This window comes from Ovis aries, chromosome X (genome assembly GCF_016772045.2).
Source record: "Ovis aries strain OAR_USU_Benz2616 breed Rambouillet chromosome X, ARS-UI_Ramb_v3.0, whole genome shotgun sequence".
In the NCBI taxonomy this organism is placed as follows: domain Eukaryota; kingdom Metazoa; phylum Chordata; class Mammalia; order Artiodactyla; family Bovidae; genus Ovis; species Ovis aries.
This window is the reverse complement of record NC_056080.1, coordinates 118,961,171-118,970,692: the sequence shown is the minus strand read 5'-3', so window position 1 is coordinate 118,970,692 and position 9,522 is coordinate 118,961,171.

The window sequence follows — 9,522 nt, the reverse complement described above, 5'->3', positions numbered from 1 at the left end:
AGTTCATGCTGAACTTAAACCTTTTGTGTGGAGGCACTCAACATTAGTGGACAAAGCCATACTCAGGAAAAGAAAATGCGGTCAGTGATGTTCAACTAAAAATGCATATTTTCCAATAAACATGATTTCGAGTTATGAGTCCTTCATGAAAAAGTTGTTAGAGGACTACTTAAGCAAAGTAATCACTGATGGTATAAACAGCAGCAGAAGTTTTGCTGAGCAGAAGATCTATTTAAACCTCAGATTAAAGATAAAACTTCTGAAGAACTGATGCTATTAAAACACAATGGAAATGTCACGATGGAAATATGGAAATAAGATAACTTTTTAGAGTAGACTGGTGAAATTAAAACAATGAGATACCACTACACACTTATTGGAATGGTCAAATACAAAAATCTGACAAACCAATTACTGGCAAAGATGAGGAACAACAGGAACTCTCATTCGTTGTTAGCGGGATTGCAAATGGTAGAGTCACTTTGGAAGCAATTTCTTACAGAGCTAAGCATTGTTATACCACATGATCTATCAATCACATTCCTAAACTGTTCAGGAAATGATTTGATAGTTAATGCCCACACAAAAACATGCACATGAATTTTATAACAGCTTAATTCATAATCTCTCTCTGTCACACACCCACACACACACACACCCACACACACACACACACACACACGCAAACTGGAAGCAACCAAAGTGTCCTTAAATAGACGACTGAATAAAGAAACTATGATTCATCAACATAACAGAATATTATTCAAGAATAAAAAGAAGTGAGCTATCATATCACAAAAAGAAATGAATGTTATTAAGTAAAATAAGCTAGTCTGGAAAAGATTATACACAGCATGCTGCCAATTGTACAACACTCTGGGAAAGGTAAAACTGTAGAGTGAATAAACAACATCAGAGGCTTTTTTTCTTTTGCTTCAGAATAGCTTTATTAGTTTGGATAAGGTATGTCAATGCTCAACAATTCCTCTCCTACTTTGACACTCAAATCCGTTCAATCGGAGTCTTCGTTGCCCCAGAGCTCATATACTGAAATGTTATTGGGTGCATCTGCACGGACCTTGACATTGGGAGGGTTGAGGTTACCACCGGTTGCCATGGCGAGTTTCAGATTCCACACTCTGGAAGCAAATTTCACAAGGTCCGTCTCCAGCAGGGTTAAGGTATCGAACATACAGTCTTTGTTGGGGGAAGCCTCTTTCTTTTTCTTTCCCTGAAAGCCAAATGAACCAGCCTGACGGGCAAGAGGAGTCTGCACACTACTCTCACCACTCTCTCCTGCCAGCCTCACTGTCAGGTACATTGGCACAACGAAGAAAAGCCAGAAAATGCGATCTCAAGCCAGTCTTGGGCATGCTCTGGTAGATTCTGCCAAACTGGAAAGTGTCCTCCGCAGAGCTTCCTCCCCTGGAGTTCTTCAGCTTTCTCAGAGAAGTAAACATTAAGGCGTGGCCACAGGTAACACAACTATGAAGAAGCACAGGAACCGTTTGACAGACCACACGGTGAGCTGAGAGGAAAAGGCCCCTGGTGCTCTGGTCTGCCCAGGCACCTGGAGACTGAGGACCAGCCAGGGCTGGGCCCTTGGTGATGCCAGAGTGGGCCCCGCCCCAGCCGGAACCCATGTGGCCATTGTGATGACTTCAGGGCGGAGGGTAAGGAGGCTTTCGGGGAGTAGGGCTTAAAGGGAAATGGGGACATTTCCAGCAGGCAATCGAAAAGAGGTGGGGAGTGACAAAACGCCATCTCTTTGCTAGTGTATTCTTTCTGAACCTGATGCTCTACTGGGGGTGGGGGGGGTTTCTGTCTTCTATTTTCATTACTCATTTTGTTGAATCCAGGCACTGGGCTGAGCAGAGCCGAGCTTTGAGCATGTGCCCCTGTGGAACAGAGAGCCTAGTGGGAAAGAAAGATATTAAACAAGAGGCCACAAACTAGGAGCCACTGATGTGTATTCTGTGCCAACACAGTTCCTAAAAGTGACTGTGCTCAGACACTAACTCGTGTCTGGCTCTATGAGACCCCACGTACTGTAGCCCAGCAGGCTGCTCTGTCCCTGGGATTTCCCAGGCAAGAATACTGGAGTGGGTTGCCATTTCCTCTCCAGGCATAGAGGATGTTTAAGGGCAGTGGAACTATTCTGTATGATGTTATGGTAAATACATGGCACTATATATTTGCCAAAACCTGTAGACCCTTACACAAAAAAAGTGAATCAGTGTATGCATATCTAAAAAAAAAAAAAAGAAAAAACACATTTTGACATCAAGAATGGAATGCAGAATTTGACTAATCAATTTAATTATATTACAAATGTATGAAGCCACCTCACTAAGATCCGCTGACATAAGTAACTTTGGAAATGAATGTAGTTTGCAGATTGAAACCAAAGATAAAAGCACTGTAATCGAGTTGATAGTGTTTTTTCTCTTGGGGTTACAGGTTAACCATCCTGATAGTCTTGCTGGTGCTGCTAAGTCACTTCAGTCGTGTCCGACTCTGTGTGACCCCATAGATGGCAGCCCCCCAGGCTTCCCGTCCCTGGGATTCTCCAGGCAAGAACACTGGAGTGGGTTGCCATTTCCTTTTCCAATGCATGAAAGTGAAAGGTGAAAGTGAAGTCGCTCAGTCGTGTCTGACTCTTAGCGACCCCATGGACTGCAGCCTACCAGGCTCCTCCGTCCATGGGATTTTCCAGGCAAGAGTACTGGAGTGGGTTGCCATTGCCTTCTCCATTAACCATCCTGATAGTCTTACACATGCATAATTGAACTGAACAGTTAAATAGATGGCACATGTGTATACATACACATATTTCTTTGTCTTGTTAGCTGAAAGGGTCTAAGAGAAATGATACTCTGAAAATCTGAAAGAAACAATGATGTTGAAATAAGCACAGATCTTGGTTCCCAATACTCTTTTCCAATAAAAGGAGCCAGGCTTCTTGGAGAAATTACTGATTGTAGGGCTCAGAGAGGAACTATAGAAGAGGAGTCGGGTGGATATTATTGTATCAAAAAGGAAATAGTAAAAAAAAAAAAAAAAAAAGCCCCAGAGTAATGTAAGTAAGTAAGTGTTAGTCGCTCAGTCACGCCCGACTCTTTGCGACCCTATGGACTGCAGCATGACAGGCCTCCCTGTCCATCGCCAACTCCCGGAGTTTACTCAAACTCACGTCCATTGAGTTGGTGATGCCATCCAACCATCTCATCCTCTGTCGTCCCCTTCTCCTCCTGCCTTCAATCTTTCCCAGTATCAGGGTCTTTTTAATTGAGTCAGTTCTTCACAACAGGTGGCTAAAGTATTGAAGTTTCAGCTTCACCATCAGTCCTTCCAATGAATATTTGGGACTGATTTCCTTTAGGATGAATTGGTTGGGTCTCCTTGCAGTCCAAGGGACTCTGAAGAGTCTTCTCGAACACCACAGTTCAAAAGCATCAATTCTTCTGTGCTCAACTTTCTCTGTAGTCCAACACTCACTTCCATACATGACTACTGGAAAAACCATAGCTTTGACTAGATGGACCTTTGTTGGCAAAGTAATGTCTCTGCTTCTTAATATGCTGTCTAGGTTGGTCATAACTTGTCTTCCAAGGAACAAGTGTCCTTTCATTTCTTGGCTGCAGTCACCATGTGCAGTGATGTTGGAGCCCAGGAAAATAAAGTCTGTCACTGTTTCCACTGTTCCCCCATCCTTTTGCCGTGAAGTGATGGGACTAGATGCCATGATCTTAGTTTCCGGAATGTGAGTTTTAAGTCAACATTTTCAGTCTCCTCTTTCACTTTCATCAAGAGGCTCTTTAGTTCTTCTTTGCTTTCTGCCATAAGGGTGGTGTCATCTGCATATCTGAGGTTATTGATATTTCTCCCAGAAATCTTGATTCCAGCTTGTGCTTCATCCAGCCCAGCGTTTCTCATGATGTCCTCTGCATATACATAGTTAAGTAAGCAGGGTGACAATATACAGCCTTGACGTACTCCTTTTCTTATTTGGAACCAGTCTGTTGTTCCATGTCCAGTTCTAACTGTTACTTCCTGACCTGCATACAGATTTGTCAAGAGGCAGGTCAGGTGGTCTGGTATTCCCATCTCGTCAAGAATTTTCCAGTTTGTTGTGGTCCACACAGTCAGAGACTATGCCAGAGTCAATAAAAGAGAAGTAGATATTCTACTGGAACTCTCTTGCTTTTTCACTTTGAGAAGAATGAAAGCAAAAACACATTACACCTAAGGTAGGGGATGTGGCAAACCAAACTCAAATAGGCAGCCATAGTAAACAATCAATATCGCAGCATAATAAGTGAAATAGAGAATAGAAGAACCACAGAGGTACTCAACAAATGAAAATTTCATTGTTTAGAAAGGTCAGTAAGTTGACACAACTTTCGTGATATTGTTCAAGGGAGGAAGAAGACTCAAATCACTAAAATTAGGAATAGAAAAGGAAAAATTACTACCAACTTTAGAGGAATAAACATAATTGTAAAGGAATACCATGGCACTATTTAGAAAATTTAGATGAAATGGAAAAATTTCTAGAAATACACAAATGACTGAAATCGACTCAAGAAGAAACTGAACATCTGAATAGCAAAGAGATAGAATTATTCATTTTTAAACTTCCTGCCCAACCCACCTCACAAAAGTCCCACTACCATACCTAGACCCAGATAGCCTCACTGCTGAATTCTACCAAATATTTAAACTAAAAGTCATGCCAATTCTCCACACATGCATTCTAAATGTATCCGTAGAAGTGGAAAGGAACATTTCCCAGCTCGTTCAGTGAGGCAGTATTACTCGAATGCCAAAACTAGAGGACAGTTGTAGAATTCTCCTCAACTTTGCTCCATCCAGTGTTTGCTCATGAAGAATATCATGTTTTGCATCTTTGACAGGAAAATGATGGAAATGATACTGTGTTCAGATCATCTCATTCTATCAAGTGGTTCATGATTTCAGTGTGTCCCAATATTGATGACGTTCACTTGGATCACTTGATTAAAGTGGTTGCTGTCAAGCTTCTCCACAGTCAAGTTACCCTCCCCTATCTTGTAATTGAAACATTCTTTTGTGTTTTAAAGTATATATACATATATATAATTCCTCTCCAAAATTTAGATTTATTAATTTAATTCAATCTATTTGATTAATAACCTCTTATTTTACTAAGGGAATCATGACTTGTCACTATCATTATTTATATTGATGTTCATATTGTTCCAGCCTCGGACAGGACAGTGGGAACCTCCTTAAGCCAGGCTCTCTGTCCTTTGGACATCTTCCCATCATTCTTTGAACAATTTGAGGCTTTTGGTACAAGGTATTCCAAGCTCATCTTGTACTTTCCCTGACCTTGCCCTGGAATTAACAATTTCTCCCAGAAATCCCAAAAAGTTTTAGTGGAAAATGGAATTTAAAACCCAATATATGAGACTCATTATTTCTCAGTTCCTCTCATTGGACAGAGTCTGGGAAGTGTACATGTGTGTGCGCGTGCCTTTGTGTGAGTATCCTCCCTGCATAACTCTGGCTCTGATATCACAAAACTCTGGATTGTCCCCAACCCATGTGCCTTTCTCAACATATTCAGACTCTGACACCCACTCCAGGCAACCATTTTGTAAACCTACTCCCCTTACCCTGCTTGGGCTTTGATACTCTGCAATGGGATACCCCCACGTTCAGATACTCCCCTTGTTCCACTCAGCCTCTAACTGCCCACACAGGGCTGCCCACTTTGGTGCATGGATGCCCTCCTCTTGCTTAGCCTCTGATCTTCTACACAAATCTGCCTCCTCCATGTGGATTTCCACTTCTCTGGACTTAGGCTTTTACTCTGCATGCCTGGCAAGCGTCCTATTTGATATCCTCTGGATAGACTGATGCTTGTGGCAGGCTTCTCTGCTCTGTGAAGGCCTCTTAATCCCACTTTGGCCCTGGCTGCCCATGATACATCCTGGGATGGATATCCTTATTTCCCTGTTCAGGTGCTCACATATCATACTACATACCCCCCTTCCCTGTTCTTGTGGATCTTATTGTTTCACCCTATTTGAGTTCTGATGCTCCATACTAGGCTATGTTGTCTGCATGGATATCCTCTTCACCCCTGCCATCTCGTCTGGCCCACTATGGCACCATGACCCCCTATCTTGGATGCCTGTCTTGAAAGACCTCACTGAACTGCTTTTTGAAGAGTTGCTTTATACTTTAGGGTATAATCCCAAAGGATGACTGACTTAATTTATTGCATTGCTCGTTCTGTTCTAGCTTTTGCTATCGGAAGCTCATTCTTGTCTTCTTTGACATAGCCCCATTACTGTGGGGCTTCCCCCCCCCACTTCCCTTTTGATACGATAAGATCCCCCCCGACTCCTCTTCTATATTTCTTCTCTGAGCCCTGTAATCAGCAATTTCTCCTAGAAGCCTCGTTCCTTTCCTTGGAAAAAGTATTGGGAACCAAAATCTGTGCTTATTTCCACATCATTGTTTCTTTCAGATTTGGGGAGTGTCATTTCTCTTAGAGTCTTTCAGCTCACAGCACAGAGGAATACATGCATGTATGCTCATGTGCCATCTATTTAACAGTAAATTCACGTATGCATGTGTAACTGTATCAAGATTGTCAACCTGTACCCCTACGAGAAAGAACACTATCAACTAGGTTACAGCGCTTTTATCTTTTGCTTTCAGTCTTGCAAACTCCGTTCATTTCCAAAGTTACTTAAGTCAGGGAGTCTGATTGAGGTAGTTTTAAATATTTGAAATAATATAACTAGATTGTTTAGTCAAGTTTCGTATTCCATTCTTGATGTCAAAATGTGTGGGTTTTTTTTTTTTTACTATGCATACATTGATTCTCTTCATGTGCTGTAAGATTCTAAGGCTTTTGACAATTAGGCAGTGCCATCTATTTACCATAACATCATACAGAAAAGTTTCACTGCCCTAAAACATCCTCTATGCCTGGAGAAGAAAATGGCAACCCACTCCAGTATTCTTGCCTGGGAAATCCCAGGGACAGAGGAGCCTTTAGGGCTACAGTCCTTGAGGTCTCAATGAGTCACTCACAACTTAGCAACTGAGCACAGTCATTTTTAGGAACAGTGAAGGCCACACAAAACACATCCGTGGCTCCTAGTGTGTGGCCTCTCCTTTACTATCTTTCTTTCCCACTTGGCCCTCTGCTCCACAGGGCCACATGCCCATGGGTCTGCTCTGCTCACCCAGTGTCTGGATTTAACAAATGGAAAAATAAAAATGAAAGATGGACCTATCCTCCCAGTAGAACACCAGGTTCAGAAAGAATACACTGGCAAGGAGGTGGCATTCTGTCATCCCCCAACTCTTTTGCAACTACCAGCTGAAAATGTCGCCATCTTCCCTTAAGCCCTACTACCAGTTGACCCCTGCAAGCCTCCTTATCCTCTGCCCTGAAGTCATCACAATGGGCACATGGGTTCCGGCTGGGGCGGGGCCCTCTGTGACATCAGCAAGGGCCCAGCCCTGGCTGGTCCTCAGTCTCCTGGTGCCAGGGCAGACCAGCACACCAGGAGCCATTTGCTCTCGGCTCACCATGTGGTCCCTCAAATCGTTCCTGTGCATTTCCATGGGTGTTACCTGTGTCTACGCCTTAACGTTTACTACTCTGAGAGAGAAAGCGGAAGAAATCCAGGGGAAGATGCTCTGCGGAGGGCACTTTTTAATTCGGCAGAGTCTACAAGAGCATGCCTGAGACTGGCTTGAGATCACGTTGCTCTGGCTTTTCTTCATTGTGCTGATGTACGTGACAGTGAAGTTGGCAGGAGAGAGTGGTGAGAGTAAGCACACACTGCTGCTGCCCGTCAGGGCCGTTCATTGGGCTCTCTCAGAAGGAGAAAGGAAAAGTCTTCCTCTGAAGAAGACTACATGTTCCATACCTCAGCCCTGCTCGAGATGTACCTTGTGAAATTTGTGTCCAGTCTGCGGAATCTGAAACTCACCACGTCGACCGGTGGTAACCTCAACCCCCTCAGTGAGGAGGTTCCTGAAGTCCTATGAGCTCTGGGGCATTGAAGAATCCGCCTGAGTGGATCTGTGAGTCAAAGTAAGAGAGGAATTGTTGAGCGTTGGCATACCTTAGCCAAACTAGTAAAACTATTCTGGAGCAAAAGGAAAAGGCCTCCGATATTTTTTATTCGCTCTGTAGTTTTACCTTTTCCAGAATGTCATATAATTCGCAGCATGCAGCGTATAATCTTTTCCAGACTAGCTTATTTTACTTAATAACATTCATTCAGGTTTCATTCATTTCTTTTTGCTATTTGATAGCTCATTTCATTTTATTCCTGAATAGTATTCTGTTATGTTGATGTACGGTAGTTTGTTTATCCCGTTGTCTATTAAAGGACACTTTGATTGCTTCCAATTTGTGTGCGTGTGTGTGCGTGTGAAAGAGAGAGAGTATGAATTAAGCTGTAATAAAACTCATGTGCATATTTTTGTGTGGGCAGTAGCTATCAAATCATTTACTGAACTATCTAGGGGCATAATTGTTAAACTATGTGGTATGACAACGCTTAGCACTGTAAGATATTGCTTCCAAATGGCATTCCCACTAACAACGAATGAGACTTCCTATTGTCCCTCTTTGCCAGTAAATCGTTTTTCAGATTTTTGTATTTGACCATTCCAATAAGTCTGGAGTTGTATCTCATTGTTCTAATGTCACCAGTCTACTCTGAAAAGTTATCTTATTTCCATATTTCCGTTGTATTTTATCACCATAAATTCTTCAGGTGTTTCATCTTTCACCTGAGGTTTAAAAAGATCTTCTGCTCAGCAAAACTTCTGCCTCTGTTTATGCCATCAGTAATTACTTTCTTTAATTAGTCCTCTGATAATATTTTTCATGAAGGACTCATACACTGAAATCATGTATATTAGAAAACAAAATATTTTTAATTGACCAACACTGAGCACATTTTCTTTTCCTGAGTATTGCTTTGTCTACTATTGTTTAGTGCTTTCACACAAAACTTTAAGTTCAGCATGAACTTCTCCCCAGTGTTTTTTGTTTGTTTCTTTGATTCTCTTCTATACTTACTAGATGTTCACCAAGTCTGTATTCGTACCAGTTGCAGTTGCAGTTTTGCATGTATCATGAAATTTTATGACAAGTGTATGTGTATTTCATATGAATCTTCACTTGAGTATGTGTGTTCTTCATATTTTGAAAAGCTATATGCTCATTATTCCAGTTTTTAACAGTCTGTGCCTCTTCTCCATTGAGATTCAAATGAATCTGTTTATATAATGTTTGAAACAGAGAGCAATCATAAAATGTGTTGGTATAGTTATTGAAGAAAATATATTTCCATAGTAACAGTAACTAAATGGTTTGCTATCTGATAGCAAAATTAATTTTCTCTCAGTGTATTTTGTAACCATGAAAGCCAAAATGTTCTTGCATATAGTCTATAAACAGAGAAGATAAATTAGTAAGCACCTCAAAAGAACATA